Source organism: Ambystoma mexicanum, chromosome 1p (assembly GCF_040938575.1).
Source record: "Ambystoma mexicanum isolate Mex_15411 chromosome 1p, UKY_AmexF1_1, whole genome shotgun sequence".
NCBI lineage: Eukaryota > Metazoa > Chordata > Amphibia > Caudata > Ambystomatidae > Ambystoma > Ambystoma mexicanum.
Window position 1 is genome coordinate 620,572,467 of NC_090921.1, and position 22,470 is coordinate 620,594,936.

Consider the following 22,470-nt stretch of genomic DNA (forward strand, 5'->3'; position numbering starts at 1 on the left):
GCTCGCTATGAGGCCCTCCAGATGTTTTGACTGCAACAATCATGATCCTTCAGCATCGACTATGCTGTCTAGGGATAATGGGAGTTGTAGTTCATAACATCTGGAGGGCCACCTAATGTGCAAATATTGTGTAGTGCTAGATGGGGAAAGGTCCAGCACTAAAAGGCCAGAATTCTGGGTATCTGAAAGAGATTGGTTTGATCAGACCACATGTGTTGGTTTACTCAATGCAGGAAAAATAAGGCAATTTGGCTGTGTAGCCACTCCATTGTGCAGTTGGTGTATGGGCTAGCATAGAAAACAGCATAGTGGGGCAGAGTTGCGTTTTACACCGGACGCGGCTGGGGGACTGTGGGCAGGAATGAAGCGAAGCAACGTTCTGGAATCTGGCAAGTGTGGCTCTTGTGGGGCAAATAGACCTTGTTTCATGCACCCCAGTGAACACCATTTTGCCGATTGAGTGGAATCGAAGCCAGTTTAGACTGGGTTGCTGCAGCGCGCCCCTTTAAAGCTGGCTGTAATTAAAGCGGTCAATTCTGACTTTGCTATGGCAGCCACTTCCAGCCATAATCGCCTCGAGAGAGTTTAATACCCACAGCAGCATTGTCAAATCCATGATTCTTTCCTTAAAACAGAACTCAAAGTTCCTGTTGGTTGTATAAGTGGGGCAAAGAAATGTCTCACGAGAAAGTACAGTTCGGTGCAGTTCATTTGTGTGAGGTTAAAATAGTTTAGTGTGCTTAGTATGAAAGGTGGTGTCTTCCTGGGTTCACAATTTTCATGAGCATAATGAGGTCAGCCCAATGAACGCCTGACTATCACAAGTTCGCATATCATATCTAAAACTAGGTTTGATCGTCATGGAGATTTGTGCACAGCTAGGGTGCAGGATGTGCACAGCTAGGGTGCAGGACACCAATGAGAGCAGGGCTAGGTCAATACCCGGTGTTCTGCTGAAATGTAAGTATGCCAACCAACATTAAGGACCAGGAGGATTCAGCAAAACTTAATTTAATCTGTTATCACTGCAGATGGCGCTTTCCACCTCAAAGTTATTATTTTGGTAGATCCAGCCTGCACCAAACATTCGGTAATATTCAATTTCCCCTTTTCCCAGATGGCCATCATTATTCACTACCACAGAGGTCTAATAAAGAACTAGAGGGCCAACATTCCAAGAGAAACTGTGCCAGCCCTGGACGCCATGCTAGTGGAAAAACACATCACTTTGCATTGTTTCCTATGATAGCTTTTCCAACAATATGGCGTCCATGGCAGGCAAATCAATGGAAAACGGCTGCCACGCGATGTGCTCTCATAAAGTATGGAATGTTGGCCCTCTAGTTCTTTATTAGAATTCAGAATGGTGCCGGTGCTACCATCAGTGTCTGCGGGTGGGTGCCGGTCCGCCTGCCAGGTCAGACCTGGCGGGCTGATAGGCACCGGCTCGCAGAACTCGTAGTTTGCTGGTCTGGTAACAACGGAACCGGCAAGCTTACTGGTACTATTGTTACCAGACCGGCAAACTTGTAATGAGGCCCATTGTTTGGAAAATAAATGTTCCCATCCTTAAGGAAGTGTTAAAACAGCATTACTTAAGTTGCTGTATAGAAGAGATATTTTTGCCATACTTAAAACACCATTGCTTGGAAAAGACACTTTTCATCATATGTAAGAAAGTGTTATGTGAAAAAGAAATCTCTACTAATCTTGGAGAAACCTTGTTTGAACAGACCATTTCCAATATTCTGCCTGAGACCATTCAGGGGAAGGGGATCATCCCCTGGATGCAAGGATTGGTTTATTGGATTTATATACTTTTTGCACACTGTTTGCTGAATCTAATGCAGACGTAGTTACCTAGCACCTTTTGTTTATTTTAGTGTGAGGGTCAGATACGTTTTGGACACAAGGACAGTTTTTCTAATTTTAACGACGAGACACAGACTAATCTGTCGCAGTGCTGGAAGCGACTCCACACGGTGCCAGAGGAGTGTACGAGGTCCCCAGTAGAAGGTAAGAGGGGTTTTAAGGTCAAGCACACGGATTGAGTAGCGCGCAACACAAGCGTAAAGTCTTCATGTAGTTTCTAACCTTGTTTGTCCTTTTCTCCTGCAGGGATGGCCTGGTGATGTCTGACGAGAGGAAGCTATTCGAAGACCTGCTTGTGGCTACTGGATGGATGGATCAGCGAGGATTCTGGGTAAGATGCGCTCCCGCGTAGCTAGGCGCCCGGAACAGGTGAGGATGCGCCTCGAATGCGATGACTGTTGGAATCAGGTAAAATGCGCTGCCGGCGATGGGATTGCAGGAGTCAGGCGATGGTATGGCTGGAATCAGGTAAGATGCGCTTCAGGCGATCGTATGGCTAGAATCAGGTAAGATGCACTTCATGCAATGGTATTACTGGAATCAGGTAAGGTGCACGCTGAAGATGGTGTGCTGGAGTGAGGTAAGCTGCGCTTCAAGCGATGGTATTGCTGGAATCAGGGAAGAGCGCTTCAGGCGGCGGTGAACGTTACGCTGCAAGAAGCAGACTAACGCGAAGCGCTTGCATGTGGGCGGAGCAGGCTTAAATAGCCTGGTCCCAGCCATGCCCCCTTGGCTCTGCCTTGTGGCCCCACCTTGCCACTCCCAAAGGATGCTGCACGTGCGGCCCAATGTTTCCCTACGGCCACGCCTGGCCTGGCTCCAAGTGGGGAACCAGCTGGGGAGGAAATGGCACGTGCACCAGAAATGAAGTGTGCAGAGCACACTTTCTCATGAGCCTGGTGCCAAAGGCCAAAGGCCAAAGGTGCCAGGACTGGGTCCGCCTGGACCTTTTAGATGATGGAGCTAGTGGTCCTTGACCAGTGGCCATGACAGTTATACATATGTTGTGAGGTGTGAATGGTATCCTCTCTAGGGTGTTTGGCAATAAGGGGTTTTAGGGATTTACAACTGGAAGGATTTGTATAATGACAACATGCCATCGGGAATTTAGGAATTATAGTGTCTTCTTCACATGACAGGGAAGAATACTGTGTCTCTCCTCCACGACAGCCATCTCCCCCCCCAAGTGATCCTCCCTCATGATACCACCCCAAGGTCAGGATCAGGATCGGGTAGCGGCTGCCGTCCCCTGGCTACATGAGGGGATCAGTGATGACTTCACAGGATTCATCACAGGGGTCCGAAATGAGAGTCAGACGTAAGAGATTCATATTCCCAAGAAAATATTGCCTAACTAGCCCTACTCTAAAAAATAATTTCCCTACCTAAAAATCTAAACTAAGGATCAGTCTATGACAGGAAGTCTTTTAACTGAAAAAGCTGTCCTTGTGTCCAAAACATCATATCCTGACCCTCACACTAAAACAAAACAATAAAGAGTGGAAGAAAATGTCTTTTTCTTGATGTTAGCAAAAAGTGTTCAAAACAGCAATGTAATAATGACTCCAACAAAAATGTTCTCTAAAAGTAGAGACCATTGGTTCCAGGGGGTGGTTCCCTTCCTGTGGTTTCTTATATAGGATGGCAAAAGTTCCACTTTAAAAGTTCCTTTTCTTCATGGGACTCACAAAGTTCTTGTTTAAATCACAAGGTTTGCAACAGTCTTTCTGTATGATTTCTCTTTAACTCTGCATATTGCCAGGTGTATTCACCTGCCAGGATTTTTGTTATAATCTCTTTCAGATCACCCGGTATACACTCCTGCTAAGGGTTTTCACCTAATTTAACCTGCCTGCTGTACTCGCCTGCCAGGACCTCTCTTAATTTGATTCACAGTTCTTTGGTTATTCAAATATGGCCTATACCGTGAGGTACTTGGTACATTGGCTTATGGTAACACTTGGTCAAACTTCTCCCTCACAGTCGCATCTCATCCACCTGTATTGGTTTGCGCTTTTTCTTTGTACTGTGTCTTGTCCACATACAAACATTCTTCTTATTGGATGTTGTAATAGTACTACTTCTTATGCTCTTTTGATCGTTGGCAATTTCATATTTATCAAATATAGGCTGGTACACTTGTCGGACTGCCCTGGGTTACCCAGCTGATTTGGTTAGACTAACTGGTCTCTTCCTGCATCTCCAACTCTGCCCACGCCTTTGTGGAACACCCGCTTCGTTCGCTTTCCACCTTGGAGTCAGCAGAGGTCTCTACAGCATTCTGTGTGGCTCAACGGCTGAACGCTGGCTTCCTCTCTCATTCCCAATGGATGGATGGACGCTGCTTCCACGAGTGGCCCGACACCCAGGATTTTCTGCCCCGCTCCTCTCGTCTCCACAGCTTTTCCTGCTCATTTGCGGCTTCCCTCATTCTGTCCTGGTAACCTTCTCTGTGTGTCTAGCACTCGCGAGCTTCCACCTGGAGTTCACGATCTTCTTCTGCACTAATAGACGTCAGAGTGCCGTCACCATCTTTAAATGTCCCACACAATGTAGGTAGGCTTTGACAAACAACTAGCCTGCACGTTGTATTTTGGTCATTGGTTACTTTGCACAAACTCTCTCATCCTCCTCATTGTCTGAGGACCTGAGTGATTATGGGAGCGGAGTCCATAAATGTCATTTGGCTTCTACTTTTCAAATGGGTTTTCTTTGGATGTTTACAACAAGGCATATTAGAAAAGAAGGTGGTATGTGTGAGTTGTGGGTGTTTGGGCCAAAGGTGAAGGCCCAACTAGAATGACAGTAGGCCATTAGGAATGTGGGTATTAAAGTATCTTACTCATTGGAAAGGGGGGGAGGGGAACTGCGTCTTGACCAATGGAGCCAAAACATCTCCTCAGTAGTCTTCTCCATGTGATCCTCCCTCACAAGCTGCTACCAGGGTCAGAATCAGGTAGTGGCTGCCATTCCCTAGCCACATGGGAGGAGGCTACCACTGGGAAATCAGTGATAACTCAAATGGATTCATCACAGACTTTTATTGCCACAATAATAAGAAGGGGTGGGAAAATCCTACCTGTCCCTAGGTCTATGAGGGATTTCCCTGCCTCAACAAAACTAATGAACGTTGTGTCAGGATGTGAACCAAAGAGCGTCTTCTGTCCTGTGTCTAAAAGCCCTAAACTGACCCTTAACACTAATCTCAGAACAATGCGTAAAAGGAGTTCTCTGTAAGCTCTGCACTTATAGCTTTCTTTCAAAGTTCCAAGATGCAGAAAAGAAAAGGAATTAAAGTTCCACTAGAGGGAGGGCTCTTCCCTTTACCTATGTTTCTTCAGGTCGTTCACTGTTTGTCAAGTACTTCTGTAAAAAAGTTCCAATAATGTTCCATTGTTTCAAAGGGCTCTCCCCTTGCATTTCTTTCTTTATACAATATTTCACCTCATAGTTTCAAGGGAGACAACTTCTTCCTCGAGTATCTCTACTTATTATACTTCCACAGTCTTAAGAAAAATAACTCTTTCCCTTTGTTCCTTCCGCCTTCACCATTCAATATGTTAATACAGTTCAAGGTTACTCCCGGGGGACAAGCCTTCCCTTGAGTCCCCTTTGAACACACAGTTCTTACTCTGTATCTCAATTAGCCGTAAAGGGGTAAAGTTATTCCCTTTTCCTTTGACTGTGCCTCTTTTTACCCCTGGCATACTCTTCTGCCAGGGTACTGCAACTTTATTACTATCTTTAAAAGTGGTATGAGGCTTCCTTTTTGTATCCATTTTCACTGTTCCATGGTTTCAGTTTTACTTCTCTTCTTAGTCCTTGTTTACATTTCTTCTAGGATATCAAAACTCTGTTTCTTGGTTGCAGGTCTCAGACTCACACTGTGCCTGGTTTCCTCTACCACCAGGGCTTTTTATAGTCCGAGACTCACTGTTTTCCTGTTTCACTATTCATCCAGTGCTCTTCTGTTCTACACTCTCTCTCTCTCTTTTATCCAAGAAATTATGCTTTTCCAGTATTGGGTCCCCATCCCTTTCTTAGCAAAGTTCTTATTTGTATCAACCCTCTTTAACACTGGTTGTACTCATAGCAGTCTCTTTTTTCAAGCATTGGGTCACTGACCCGTTCTTAACATTGTTCGTATTCGTATCAATTTGTCTTCCCAAGCATTGGGTTACAACCCTTTCTTAACACTATAAGTTCCTCCAATTGCATTAGTTGGGTTTTCTCGTGCTGTTAATGATATGTGACATTTGCTCTCTAGCTCTCCGGTAAACCATGCTCTCTCTCTGGGCTTACTGGGCAGCTCTGGCGTTCCTTGCATCGTCCTCCTTTTGTCCGCTGACTGGGAGTGCGTCCCATTAGTCATTTGGCTCCCGCTTTACCTTCTTTTGCTTCTTGCGGCACCAGCTGTCTATATAAATAAAGCGGCAAGCTTCTCTTGGCCCAGTCCCTCTACACGCCTTTCTGGTCAGCCTACGTGCTGCCTTCCACAGTGTGCTCACCTTCTGCGTTCCAACCAGAGTCAGCACAAGTTCTGTTCCACCGCAGTTTCTGCCTTTCTCTCGTATTCTGTTCAGCTGTGTGAGTTTTAAACTTCCCCGCATTAGTTAACATTTTCCAAAGACTAGAATGCAGAGTTTGCTTACCGCTTCTGGTCATCCTCATTGTTCCAGCCCTCTTCCTCATCTCAGTACTAAAAAAAGGGGTGGGGTGAATAAGGTTATTGGTCAAGAAAACTGGGGAATTCTTTATCTATGTCAAAATAAGCCATATAGGGATGTTGTTAAGGCACATGGGTGTCATTAGAAATTACATATGAAGGATTATTTTGGTTCAGTATATGTCTGCCTCTCTGGAGTTTATCCTCCCCTACATGGTCCTCTGCCTATCCCTGGCCACGTAAGAGAAGCTTACATCCAGCGAATTAGTGACGATGTTGCTAGATTTGTCAAAAATGGTACTTCTTAATCACGTTACCTGCTGAATTTATGTAACTGAACAATGGGTGATGATTTGCCCCAGTGCACTTTTGTCATCAACCAAAGCTTCCTTTATGTGTCAAGTTTATTGATGTCCAGATATTCACCCAATAAAGTTGGGGTTTTATCATAGCAGTAGATTTTATACAAAAATATCTCATTCACAAATGAGATGCTTTGTTTTCACTGCTATTGGAGAGAGAAAAAAGTTACTTCAGTATCTTTTATTTAACTTCTAAAGGCTTTATATGTGTAACTCCCTGCATCTCTGCTCCATAAGGTGCTGCAGAAATTGCTTGCATTCTGATAATCTGAAGGGTGGGGCTGATCGCTCTACCTTGATAGTGTTTTGCAAAGCCAATAGTGGCTTTTCCTCATCTACCAAAAATCATGTTGCCCTTTTCAATCTTCTGTGAGCAGGTTCCATTTCTTGCTATACAAATGGCCAAACAGTCATAATAATCTACCTTTCCTGGTTTATTGCCCTGTAACATAATGTTGTACTTTACATGTTTGCACTATTGGCATCCCATACATTTTGTTTCTTCTGTTTTTATCTACATACCTTTTTAAACAAATCCATCTGCTTCTGTGGCCAGCTGTAGCCTTCTCTATGATGATCACATCACCAGCGAATACAGGTATCTCCATTAATTATCTTCCTAAAATTGGTGCATCTGCTTCTAACTGTTATTGGAATTATACAAAACTCAAAGCACTAATGGCCAAGTAGACAGGCTTGCCCGACTCTTCCTGTTCCCTGAAGTGGTCTAGACGTTTCTCCACAGCACCACATCTCACTTTTGCAAAGTTGACTTTGTAGAAACTCTTCAAGGCATCCATTATTTGTGCTGGGATAAACACTTGTCTCTAGTTCTCCCAGGGTTTCTGATGAGGGACAGCATTAAAGGCTGTCCTCAAGTCCATGAATAGCATGCACAGTGCCTGGGCTTTCAAAAATCAACAGAAACAGGTAAAGAAATGGATTGATTGTACTTCTACCATGTCAAATTCCTGCATGTAAATCATACAAATTCTTCTATCATCACAACACTCTGCCAATCAATTCAAGAATACTTTTTCACAGGTGTTAGCACAAGTCATTTAAAGAAATTGGTCCATAGTTTGTTGGGTCGTTCCTGGCAGCATTTCTAAACAAGGGATCACTTTCTGTATCCTTCAAACTCATCAGATAATAAAGTGTCTTGTTTAAAATTGCTATTTAACTTTGTAAGGAGGGGCAAGACGCAGTTTCAACTCACCACTAGCCATTGCCTAGGGGTATTTGGCTCTTGTCAAATAAGAAATGGTGTGATGTGTGTATTTGTAGAATTGAGGTGGGAAGTGACTATTGCGGCTCGCTATTAGCTTGAAACTTGGAATTTCCCGCCTGAGGGGAGGGATCAACATGGAATCCTCTCCCTTAAAAAGTTTGATAGTAAGGAACTCTAACCCAGGTTCTTTCCCTAGTGTCCAGCTGTCTAGTGCATGTTTAATTTCTACCTGTGGGAATATCGTATGGTGCCTTCTTGTCCATTTTACTGTGTTCACTGTAGGGAACTCATTTGAATCTTTATGATTATAAAGAATAGAAAAATGTGAACACCAGATGTATTGCAGTATGTATGATTTTGGCCGTTACAACAATTTGCCAAAATTCAATTTTTTCTTCATTCAGTCTACTGCTTAAGCAGATCTTCAAACTGGTAATTTTCCCTTCTTCCGATCGTATTTTTATAGTTACTTCTTAACTAGCCAATTTGTGTCTTGAATACTGGAACAGTAGATTTTAACGTCTCCAACAATTACATTTTTGACTCTTTGCGTTCCTTATCAAACCATGAAATCACATTTTTTCACCTTTGCGGCTGAAGGCCTTAGCATTTCTAATAATTTATAATGAAATACACTCTTGTGCCATTAGGTTGACTGTGGAAATGTTTACATATTTTTTTATATTTGTTAATAGATCAGCATAGTTGCTCAGCAGTTTTGTATCAGAAATGTTGGACCACAGAAATCTGTTATTGTTATTTTTTACTGTTGTCGTTGTACTAACAAAAATAAATAGAACACAATTGTAGCTGACCCATAACAAATCACACTTTCAGTAATTAAAGGGTCCTGGTCACCCTCTGGGAGCACAAGTACTCTGGACTCTTCCACAAGGTTCCATCATTTTACATGAACTAAAATGTAATCTATAAGGCTTTTCTTTTCTTCTGTTTGAAAGGTTGGCCTTGCTGGAAATTACCCTTAGAACTACAATTGCAAGCCCTAAAGTCTAACTCCAAAATTAAAGAGGCACATTTTCTCGTGTATTTATACACTCTGGTTGATAGTTTTACTTGTGGTTTGGGAATGTACCAAACCGCAAGTTAAATGAACTCTTCAACCTCTGTACCTAGACTCATAATAAGATATGGTTCAATCTATTCATTTAAACCACTCACTATCATTCAGTAAAGCTCCCCAGATATACTTTTTGTTATGAACATGTTTTAACATGTTGTCAACACACTTACGTCTTCACTAGGGCCTGTTTGGTGCCTTTTTGGAGGGCTATATCTGTGTTTTTACTGTCATTTTCAGTCTGTTTCTTTGGTATGGACTGCTCCTAGAGTGCACAGTATTTGTGGTCTATTCCTTTGTTTGTTTCTGGCCCTTTCCCTTTCCCCTCCCACTCTCCATTTCTTAAGCATTGCTCCTAGGGAAGCCACTTCCCAGGCAGTCAGGCGAAGTGCAAAGGGTAAGAGTGATTTCCCTCCCTTTTTGTTGGTTCACCTGGTGCCCTAGCCCTGCCACACACCTTGGTCTCAATAAACTGCAGTTTTCAGGTAAGGGATGCAGATTGTGCCACGCATAGATGCTGTACATAAGCAATCAGGCGCTCTGCCTGCCCCATCACTATGCCAATTAACCCTACCACTTATGCCATAACGAACCCTACCACTAATGCCATAACGCTCAGCCTCACCACTCAGCCACCTAGATAGTTCAACCTGCTTCCCCCTCTAGCCTGTTGGCCACACATCTTTCTTCACACACAGCTAGCCTTCACCATCTGATAACTGTACCGACTAGACTTCCAGCTTCACCTGCCTTTCTACACTCTAATGCGTTTCAACTCTGCCACAGGGAGTTCTTACAGGCCTCGCACTATAAGTTTGCTACTTTGAATCTCGCTACTGTCTTGTTTTACTACACTTCCATTTTACCTAGAAACTGGTTGCTTAGAAACTGATCTCCGGTATTAAGCATGTTATAAAAAAAAAAGAACAAAAGAACAATTTAAGTTTGCTACTTTGAACTCGCTCTGTGTGAATTTGCCACACTTGTAATTTGCCTCCCAGATTATTTCCCAATATATTTGAATTGCGCCACTGGTATGGTTTGGTCACACCTGCATTTTGCCTCCCGAAGTATTCCCAATATAGGTTTGCTATTTTGAATCTCACCTCTGATATTTGCCACACTTACATTTTGCTTCCCAGAGTATTTCCAAAATATAGGCCTGCCACCCTGAATCTCGCCACTGGGATATTTTGCTAAAATTGTATTTTGCGCCTGCAGTTTTCCCAATTGTAAGTTTGCCACTTTGATTCTTGCCACTGTGATATTCTCCCACTCTAGTATTTTGCATCTTGGAGTTTCTAGTTTAAATAATCACTTGCGTATGAGCAGAAGTGATGCAAAGTTGATTGTTGAGTCTTTAACAAAGGAACTATTGAATTGTAACACTCGCATGTGAATGGCTATTCTCTCTTTCACTTGCGTGAAAAGCAAATGCTGTGAAAACCAATTTTTGAACTAAAAACTTTGTAAAGCACATGAAGAAATGGTCGTGTGTGCCCAATTAAGATTCTAGGAGGAGTAACCTCTGTATCTTTATTAATGCAGTCAACAATTGCTAACAAAGAGAAGTCAAGTGTTTAAACATTGTTATTCGAGTTGGACAGAGCAGGTATTTCCCAAGTCATGAGTGACCAAGGTATTTTCACAATTGAGATTAAAACCAGCCTTTCCCGGAACTAAAAAATATTCTAAACAGTACTTTGAGCCAAATAGAATATTAGCATTACCTAAGATATAAGTGTGCAAGGATTACCTGAAGCCAAGAGAGTGGGGACAAAGCTTCTGCGTAATTATTCTGGCTAACATTAGACAGAGGGATAAAGGCAAGTTTGGGGAAGGGCAAATTGCTACTTACAGGCATTTTTTGGAGTTGATGCAACCTACATTGCCAAAGAGAACAAGGAGAGAGAAGAGTGTCTTAAAGGCAAGCATAGGTTGTTGTTGGTTGCAGACAGATGAGAGGCAAAGAGGCTGTCCCTTTCACAGAGATATTCAGAGGAAGAGTGCCTTGCCTACTTGAAGGTGTTTAAGTACCAGAAAGTGAATCTTGTTCAATCTGAAAACTGTTTCAAATGACAATGTACGGAAGTTGTGGTGGCGTTTTGTTGCAGACAGAGAATACAGGCAAAGAGGCTGCTCCTGTGTTTAGAGGAAGAGGACTTTATTTAAAGGTGTTGAATTTGATCCGAGAGCATCCCGAATATTGACGCACCTGGAGGTTCCAGCCCTTTATAATAAAGTTGCATCAATTTCCAGATCTACCAGCTTTAAGAGATAAAATCCCCAACTCATGGCATATGATATAAATAGGCACCCACCTCGGTAGGCCCAAAATCCCACACCAAGTAAGTGCATCTATTTGATCCCATTCCACATTAGCCAAGCAAGTCTCGGCCCCGATGATGCTTGAGCTAAAATATGGCACTGGTGCGCAGTGCATTCTGGTGGCACACTGAGCCATAATGGATATTTATTCCATGCCTCAGTGAAAGCTGCACTTGTACACATTTTCAGCTTGGCTAGCAGTATTTCACTGAAAAACATGTTTTCAACTTTATTCGTTGCTTGTGTTGGTCTACATAGCTCATCCAAGGACGCAGAGCTTGGAGAGGCTAGCATACACAGGTGCCGGCTGTTACCCGATAAGGTTTGTTATACTCCGTGCCAAGGTTGAAGATGAGTTATGGAATTGTTTTTCGTGGTGCTTTAGGAGAGGGAAGCATTTTGCTCCTTGGGATTACAGTCGGTCAACCAGGCCGGCAACCAACGGTCACTCATCAACGCGCAAGCGCTAATGCCAGAAGGTTTGAGAAATTGCCACTCCTTTTGAGGATGGCATATAATGCGGGGCTCTGGAAAGGTCAGGCAGGAAAAAGCACAAAGACCTCAGCCGGAGGGGGAACGCCTTGTTCCAAAATACCTGGGGACTGTTATGCTCTCGGCCTGGCTGTTACCAGGTTCTTCCAGCCACTTTTGGCGAGATGAGGAATTCAGTTATGCCCATGGTGATGTATTCTTGTTAGCTTATTATCTTTTCTGTGATTTATTTCTGTGTTATCACTTATTGATTTATGTATGTTTAACTATGAATAAATAGCCGTATAAGAGCACTTATCCCCTAACTGCGTGTGTGGGTGTGAGTCATTGCTTTAGTCTATCTGCGTTCAAAGTATTTGCTCTGCAATGCAATGTACTGGTGATAAATAACTGTCTGTGCACTCTTGGTGAGCAATGCAGCCCCAGACATTATCTTGGGAAGTATCGTGTGTAAAATCAAATCAGCGGAGCAAGCGAGAATTGGCCATATCTATGACATTCTCATTTGGGTGACTGCCACCTTGGCCATGGTGTGCCACTCAATGCAAATTTCAACTTGGCTGGAGATGACTAAAACATTACCCCCAAGTATCTAGATTTCTTCACAAATCTCAATGGGTCTTTTATTTAAATGAAAAATGAACTTGGGGCGATTTACATCTCTGGGCCGAACCAATTTCATAATTAGAATTTTTGTTTTCTCCACGTTTACAGTTAGATCTGGAGCTAACTAGTATGTTTCAATGACGCCCAAAGCCCACTGCAGGTCCACAGCAGTTTGGTGGCAAATGATCAAAGCATCCACCTATGCCATGTATTGTAGACATAAAGAACACAATCTTGGCGGATAAGTAGAAACATTAACAAACATACTGGCCAAATCATGAATTTAAAAATTAAATGAAAATGGTTCCAACACACAGCCCTGGTGCAGCCCATGCTGCATCTTGATCCACTGAGTAAAACTTCCCCGCTGATCCAACCGAATTCTGATCATGGTATCCGTATGTAACTTGACCAAAATATTCAACAAATAAGGCGGGCAACCCTTTACAGCTAACTTCCCCCAGAGTTTTATTTATTTATTTTATTTATTTAGGATTTATATAGCGCAGAACCACGGACCCTAAGGCTTAAGGGCGCTGACAAAAAACAAAAACAAATAAAGAGACATCCAGACGAAATATAAGAGCCAGAAGAAAGAGACCAGGACTGTGATGGTATTAGTTAAATAGATAGGCTTTGAGACCTTTTCTAAATACTTTACTAGAGGTTTCAGTTCTGAGTTTCAATGGAAGGTTGTTCCAGGCAATGGGGGCAGCAGAATAAAAAGCTCCAACCTTAGTCTGAGAAAGTCTGCAGTTAGGAACAATAAGCTGCAATAGATCATTAGATCTGAGGCTGTAGTTGCTAGTTCTAGGCTTGAGTTCCTCATTGAGGTAAATAGGACCATAATTGTTCATACAGTTGAAGGATATAGCCAGAAGACGAAAGAGAATACGATCCATAACAGGAAGCCAATGAAGCTCCCTTCTTGACTGGGAGATATGATCTGATCTCTTTTTGTCCATAACAACCCTAACAGCATTATTCTGTACTACCTGCAGTCTGTTCACTTCACATTTTGGAAGACCGATCAGGAGGCTACTACAGTAGTCAATCGTTGAGCTAATCAGAGCTCGGGCCAACGTTTCTCTGCTGGTTTGTGAGAGAAAAAGATGTGCGTGAGAGAGTAGTTTGATATAATATGAGGAAGAGGACACCAGACTACTAACCTGCGCTTTCATATTCAGGTTACAATCCAGATAGATCCCCAATGTTCTAAATTTTTTCTTGATCTTTATGACACAATTATCAATCACAAGCTGGGAGTATAAATCCTCCAGTTTGTGAATTTTTGGGTCAGTGCCCACGAGCATGAGTTCTGTTTTGTTGGTATTCAGGGCCAATCCGTTGGCACACATCCAACTTTGAATGAGCGAGTATATCCTATTGATTTTAGCTTCATCGTCCGCAAAGACACCCGTAATAGGAATAATGCACTGGGTATCGTCAGCGTAGTTGGTGAACTCTATGTCATTATTGTCCAGAAAGTCAAGAAAGGGAACCGTAAAGATGTTATAAAATATTGGGGATGCCCACACTATCAAAAGCCTGTGACAGATCCAAAAACGCTAGGTAAAGAGGTTGGCCAGTCTGCCTAACTTGAGCAACATTATTTTAAAGTCTTAATCTTGCAAACAAGGAACAGTTCCCCCTCAACAATCAGTCATCTGGTTTGTGGAAATGAGTTGGGTTAAAATGGTGGTCTGTGTAATCACAAAGCAGATGAGCTCAACTTCATGATCAAATCCACACTGGGCCATGATGACAATGGGGTTCTATATTGATTGACTATGTGTGCCATCATCACTTTTGCTTTGGTCCTAATGACTGATTCCACTCTTAGACAGATTCAAATCTCAGAATAGGGATTAATCCAGATTCATGTTTTATATGGACTACCCTCCAGTTTTCATATTTGCAGCCACCGTAGGTTTCATAGTTGATTTTGCCTTGGACATCATAATTGGTTCTATTCAAGACTGCAGGATGTCAGTGCTTAATTTACAGGGGTGGTTTCTAGGGCTGAGCTTTGGCACTTATTTCTGAGAAAAGGCTCTTAGCGTCTCAGCACATTTTGATTACAATGTGGTGTTTTGGCAACATTTTTATTTAAACTGTTTTACACCACAAGCAACAGCATGCACAGGCAATGTGCCTCTGCTTTCCTGGCTTGCTCATTGCTATTCATACATCTGATGAACAGGAATGCTGCTGTTCCAGTTATCCAATCTAATGAATAACGACAGGTCGGAGAGAGACAGTGCTGAGCACTCGTTCAGGCCATGCCCTCATGCTACTCAGACATCCTGCACCATATTGGTTCTGCTGCACTACTTGAATAACTGCCAGCATTGCTGTAGCAGGATGGTGACTTGGGCGCGTTTTTAGGCAGAAGCTAGACAGTACCGGGAGCAGCTATCTAGTTATTTTATCTAGTTTACTGCAAAGACAGCTACACAAATGCATATGTGCCAGTGTTAGTGATACGGCTGAAACCTGACATACATAGCTCTTGTACCGCTGAGCCTCTATAGGTGGGGCACACAGTGGGTGTATGCAGACCTTGCTAAGTGGGGCACTGTCTCCCCCCATTTGTTTCTGGTATGCATCCAGTATGCAGTACACCAATGCGCAGGAATGTGCTATGCCACCAGCTCACTCAGTCTTAAACACACGCAGGCACATGACTCTAACCATGGCTGCACAATTGTCAGTGCCATTAGCTGGCCACAGGGCAGCCAGCATGGAAAGAACAACAACAGTACAGTTATCAGCCAGCGACACCACCATAGGTTCAAGGATGGGGAAAAGTGCAATGCTGTTGAGGAGTGCCTGTGCTGAATACCACCACATGGAAGAATTTGCTGCAGTGTTCAACATGCAAGTTCATCAGCTCAGCAATTAATTGTTTACAATTGTCCATCACTTTACTATAGGAAGAGAACACTTAGGCAATATTTCCGGTGAGCAGTGTGACGGATCTGGAGAGTCCGTCTCTTCATCCCTCGCGGAAGCCACCTCCTTTGAGGCTAGGAAGGTGAGCCCACTTAGCAAACCCCTCTCTAGGGGTTTGGGAAATCGGGATCGCACTGGGAGTTACTCCCCTCCAGGGGACAAGGTCTGCCATTCCCATGGGGAACTCTCTATACGGCAGACTGTGTCTGCCTACATGGAAGTCAGCAATACTGATAATACCTCTTTGTGCTTGGCACATGGTAATGATGGACTTTAGACCTGTTCGACAACATGTGCTGAACGTTATGCCCTCTCTCAGGAGTGAGAATAAAGGGCCAACAACCCTTGAGTGGAGGAGGAGAAACCACACACAGAGGTGAGGCTCTGACGTGAGAATGCCAGCTAGGGGCGGAGCCATGTTGCACAGCAAAGCCGGCTGCGACGTGGAGCGAGAGGTGAACGCTGAGGTGAAAGGCCACTGTCCCAATACAGAGGCATACTGGGGCTGAGCAGCCAACACCAACCAAAGCAAAACGTACCTGGAGGCACAACCACGCTGAGGACTTGGTGGACAGGGGGCCCGCAAACAAATGCTGAAACCAGGAACGAGTGGAGTCTGAATAGTGCTCGTATGCAGCACCGAAGACTGAAAGACAGACCGGAGCATTGCCGAAGAGACACACCCTACCTGGAGCACACTCTGCAATGCAGAAGGTGGGCAGTGTTACACAGTTCGAGGGGAACAGAGGGCTAAGGGAAGGACAGGGTCACAGAGGCCCCAAAAGAAAGGCTGAACAAGTAGAAGAGAGGGGTTACAGGTAACCCAATGAGCCAAGTTACATATTGGGGAAAAAAGAGACCCAAGAGAGCCAGAAGGCCTAAGAACCCCAATAAAGAAAGCGTAAATCAGAAGGGTTACAAAAACCAAGAAGAACTGGGAGAAGAGAGGGGTTACTCATACTCCAGAGAGCCAAATTAAGTAGTGGTACCAAAAAACCTGAGGGCGCCAGAAAGCCCCAATAAAGATAGTAAGAAAGTAACACTAGGAAAGCCTGGAGGCACCCGAACCTAGTGGAGAGAGAACACCACAAGTGGTGGAGAGGGATCAGGGAAATATCCTTCAATATGAAGAAGTTTGGACGTTTGGTTTCCTTTGGAACTTGAAGACTGTTTTGTAACTTCGGAACCCTGAGGAAATGTGCATTTGGATGAACCCGAGGAACTGTGAACTTTGATAAACTGTCAGGAACTATGAAACAAGGAAAGCTGTTAAACTGAAGAATCCTGAAACCATATATCCTAATATCCCAGACTGAGTGCAGGACACTCCACTTAATTTTCTTTATTTTTGTCTAAGCCCAGTTTAGTGGAAAGGTTTGGATAGAGAAATATTTTTCTTTTGACTATTGACGAGCACCTTAGTTTAGTTTGGTAAGAGGGGGGACTCCCCTTTAGCAATAGGGTTAGTGAGGTGTTTTTCTTTTAATTTGAATAAAGATACTTGACAAGTAGGTCACCTGGTCGGAGTCCTCCTTCTGGCTTGCCTCAAGAGACTATCAGTATGTTCACTTGCCACCTGTAGATCAGAGGAAAATGATAACAAACATAGTGAGTTTAAAGGAGCAGTAAAATATTTGGGGCTCAATTCCCAAAGAGTTGCACTGGGGCAAATCAGATGGCATGAGCATCTTTTAATGTCACCTGCTTCCTTATCTCATTTAAAAAACCTAAAAAAAGAAGAATTGATATTTACTGTTTATTTACTTGCTTTTAATTGTGTGTAAGGTTGAGTAAGAACAACCAGAATCACAAATATAAAAATACCCAAAAAATTATAAAATAATTTTAGTTTAAACTGGATAAGCCAGCAACAAATTTGAGATGCTCCAGGTGCATGTGATTTAGAAAGATGTGCTCAATAATATCTCAGCAATGCTCCAGATTTACTCATGTTTTGGGCTTCGTGAATCAGGTATGAGGTATCAGGTATGAGGAACACATCCTACATGCTCAGGACCTCTTTGAACATGCTCTCCTACAAATGTTTATGAATCGCACCTTAGTGTCTCTTTTCAACTAATAGGTTATGTACATGTATATTAGGTTAATTGGAGGTTATAAATCACGCATATGGCTGGGTAGTTACCCATCACCCCCAATGAGCTGGTGGGAGTTGTAGCTGCAAATTTATACATGTTGACACTATGGGGTGCAGTAGTAGCCTGTGGCAGCAGAGGGACGTGGCACAGGCAGGCCAGCAAATATCAAGGGCCACAGCAATTATGTCGTGCATCCATTCTGAGAATGTGCTCCGAATTTCATGATCGACTCCAATATGCACAGCAACCCTTAGGAAAGAGCATTTTGTTGCTGGTATTTGCCAACTATCCAAATCAGAAAATTGCACAAGCTGCTACCAGAGACAATTTCAGTTTTCCAGGCATATGCCTACTAATAGTAATGCTAATATTACTTAGAAGATATATATTCATTACACTCCAGATGCTGTGGATTCAAAGCGTTGGTTTCCCGTCCAGGCACAAATTAACTTTAAAGCCAAATGAATAGTCTACAAAAATTGTTTGTTTGCGACTCTGCCACTTATCACGGCGGCTTGTGGCTCCTCCGTCTTCTGTCCGTGTGTTCAAAAAGCACCGGAAGCCTTTTCCTCCAGGTCTGTATTTCCGGGAGAGCTCTTGGAACAGGGCCATGCATCTGCGCTGGGATTTTCGTGTGATGGGTGGAAAAGAACAGGTTCTGGTTGATTTACGGTCCATCTTTGCGACACTGATACCTTGAGGAGCACGGACGTCGGTGCTATAAATCTTGCTACAATTAGATGAAGTGTGCAATTGCAAAGTGGCTGGATTACAGGATGCATATTCTGTAATCATCATAGCCATTAGGACTCTTGTCGAGCAGTGATGAGCTGTTTTTTCCTGATCAGGCTGAACTCGTCATCAGCCTTCCTGTCCAATAATTTCTTGTTACTTTGCCCATATCCCTCCTTCCTCTCCTGATTGCCCAAGATCGGGATCACATGACTATATTGCTTTACAAATAGAATAAATGTTTAGCCCTTCTGATGCTGACAATGCTGCAGCCAACGTAATGTGTGAATCACAGCAGTTAACTGTTTAATCTTGCAATGATTGCCTAACTATAAACCCTTTCATATACAGCTATTAAATATTGGTGTTGTATGGTATTTCTGTTAAAACGTATTTTATTAAGCATTTTGTTAATAAACAATTCACGTACATTGTAACTTCCTAATAACATTTGCTGTGATTATACGTGTTTTTGCTCAAACACTACAAGCCCTTATCGCTCCCCTCCCACTTCCCCCTTTGATACGAGACAAGCCAAGATCACCCTTGCAGAGCTAGGGTTTCATGCAGGCTGGTGAGGAGCCCGGTCTGGAGCGTCCACATGAGTTACTTTTATATGTGTTAAGGAAGGGAGCACATTCCATTTTTCTGCTTGAGGAGAGTTTCTGGAGGCCCCCTGTAATGTTCCCCATCTTGTACTTTTCTCTATTATAGTATAAGAAAAAGATGTACATGTAGGTTCAGTTCTGTCAGCAGAAGTTGAGCTATCTGCATAGATATTTACATTGAGGTGAACACCTACACAGTCATGAATTAGAAATCCGCTTCAATGAGTACAACACAAAATAACAAATCGAGGTGAAACCACAAAAGCAGCATCACTCAAATAGCCCACCTCCCAGTCACACGTGATGCCCGTCAACAGGAACAGGCCATGGAAGCAAACGTTCAGCTAGAGAATATGTTACGCGGTAGCACACATGGAGAGTGATGCATGAAGAAATCTAGGTCCTCTCAATGAAAACCATCACACCTCATCTCAATGAAGCAATCTCACTCAATGAAATGCTTTTTTTGGACATTTCACTTAGGCCATCAAATCGAACTTTGGGGTTTCTTAAGTTATATTCCTTCTTTGTTTTTTCCCCAAAATGGGGGTATCCCCCACTTACTCCCACTTTCCCCTTCTGACTTCTACCTCCCCATTACTTTCTTTCATGATTCATCTTTTTCTCCTGGGGTGGAGGATCAGATTGACAAAGTTGTGCACTATGTGATGGGTCCCCCCCCCCCCAGTGCCAAGGCCTTTTTTGGTGATTTCGGGATTTCACCATTCAAAGCCTTCTAACATTTTCTCCTACATTAACCCCTTAAGTGCCACTGGGGAGCTAATCCCAAGGACGAGCTATCTCGCCCTTGGCACCGGTTAATGGGTTGAAATACCCGATTATCATACATTTCACAGATATCTACTGAAGACAGGTGCTAAGCCATGCAATTACCGTAGAGGTACTAAGACCTTTCACTTAGTGGCCCTTTTGATTAAAGGGGTGCGTGTGATTTACAAAGAACTCAAAGCGGACACCTACATAACAAGCGCTAACGTTTGATAATCTTGACCCAGGTTTTCTTCTCGTTTTGTCCCCTATTCTCCACATTTCTTTTTATTATTTAAATACTTCAATTTTTTTCGAACAGTTTTAGACGTCTCCTTTCCATTTCTTTTTAATTTTTTAATTTATGTGGGTTTGACATTAACATCAAGGCTTATATTTTCAGTGAGATGGACTTGCATTGATCTGATCTGGGTTTCATTGAAAGTGAAGTGGGTGGATCCCATGGGCAAGAATATCTAACAATTGCACCAGCGGAAAAAAAGAGCAATCCGGTTGTGTCAAATTCCATGGTATCAAAGCGTTTGCACTAGGGCAAAAATGAATCAGACTCTTTTTGTTGAACTATGTGTGCGGCACAGCGTAAAATAAATGGTGTTTCTACATTTATTTCCTCGCCTTGCATCAAATGTAGTGAATAAAACAGACTGCTTCAATTTTGCCCAAGTGACATTGTTTTTAGATAATACCGATTGGAGCTAAACCTGTTCGCTCCATTCTATATTATCTAAAGAGCAAAATTGGTGCTACATTTGTTTGCTCTGCTTTTTTGTACAAGTGTAAAGCATAGGTACACAGGGGCCAGATTATTAAAGCCTTGCACTGGTGCTAAAAAGTGGGGCAAATCAACTTAGCACCGGTTTTTCTTCTGAGATAACTGGGAATGGAGCAAACAGATGCAGCCCCAATTTGTATTATCTAAATAGGTTTTCAAAAGGGCAAAAAGGAAACAGACAGCTTTATCTGATGAGTAACATAAAAAGAAATATAGAAAGCAGATTTCTTTTATCCAGTTTGGAAATCACCAATGTAAATTTTATATTGTAACCATTATGGCTCCCAACCGCCAAACGTCTTCATATCCAGACATACCCTAATCTGAATGAAAATGGAGCTGCTTAACATAACGTTACCGTAAGTATTAAACAATATATCAAACACAACCCGACAAATAAGCACTAAATATCTAGGTATTGCCTCACAAGGAAAACATCAGGCGTATTGGCACCACCTTTGTACACTCCAGTCCGTGGCACCGTCCCAAACATTTTCAATCGGTAGAATAACGCTGAGCTGCATCGTTCATCCCCTTTGATGAGTAGCAATTACCCTGGAGATGGATGGGGATGCAGACTTTACTCATACATCAATAATAGAGCCGACTCAGGAAGTTGACAAAAGGAAGACTGTTTTAATATCAAATATCTAAAACAGGGAGCATAACGAACATCAATGAAATCGTTCGATCCTCTTACTCAATGCATTTAAGAAGAACTGAGATTTTATAAGCAATATTCGTCATCAATGATGTCTAACTCACGTATGTACTAACGTCATCCTACGTGGCAAACTACAAAAACCTATACGCATGGGTGATTGGCTTTGAGCGAACATCTAAGTATAGGATCCATACTAGTCTAAAAATGTGCAACTATGTGATTGGTTACATAACGTCAGGTGGGGCAACTAAACTCTCCCATAAAAATGACCACTATGAACATCACTAAATACAGAACGTCCCATTGGTTTACACAGCTATAGGACCCCTAAATACGCAGTCCTCTACAATTGGTTGGCACTCTAACCTCCTTCAGTACTTTTCCACCTACATTAGCAGCAAACAGGCTGGCCATCCAGGTGCTGGTGACGTCGTCTTAACTTTAGCTTCCCACCATTTAACATATCAATCATCACCTCAGTGGACTACTGTCAATTAGGCCTTTCAAGCTCGTCCTTGAGAGTGTTATTAACTCTGAGAAATTTAGGGAGTGAGAAGCACAATCTGCATCCGTGCGTAGGTGTGACCATCTCATTCGTGCAACTTCATGCTTCCATGGAATTGAGCCTTTTCGTGCATTTAATACTATTTTTTAATAGGTCTCTGAAGTCTTCCTTGTTATATTCATACCTTCTGAACAGGAGTCTTGTTCTTTCACATGATTTTGTATCCAATGTCAGTTCACTCCAGTTTGATAAGACCTTGGCTTCTTTGGCTCATCCAGCCTCGTCTGCTGAAATTTACTTGTAATTCTATTTTCTTTTTAACTGTGACACACTGGAAATGAGGCCTTCTTGCTACTGTCCAACCTGCTTTAATACATAGTGGAAAACTTCCATAGTTCTCTCATTCCTATATATGTATACGTTGGCGCTTGCCACAATCTATTCACTATAAGCTTAACGCTAGGTTCACGATTACGTTGCTGCATGCGTTTCTCTTGCATCTGTACAGGTGTACAATAACTTGATATATTCATCTGTTTCTGCGGCATAAGCTTCTTCACCTTGATCCTAAAATGTCACTTATCCTTGACACTTTCTTGATGCCTTATAGAATATCTGCATTCTCTGGTTACTGCATCTCTTCTATGTACGTCATCTCAGCTCTGTGTGACATATACTGGCGATGATTAGTGATGTTACCATTTGTTCTGG

General features: G+C 42.7%; 1 protein-coding gene across 1 annotated transcript in view; it reads right to left on the bottom strand.

Moving 5' to 3' along the window:
• LOC138577213 (ceramide synthase 2-like) overlaps positions 1-22,470 on the bottom strand; it is a 929,909-nt gene that overhangs the window by 542,151 nt on the left and 365,288 nt on the right. The gene's annotated exons all lie outside the window — the stretch shown is intronic.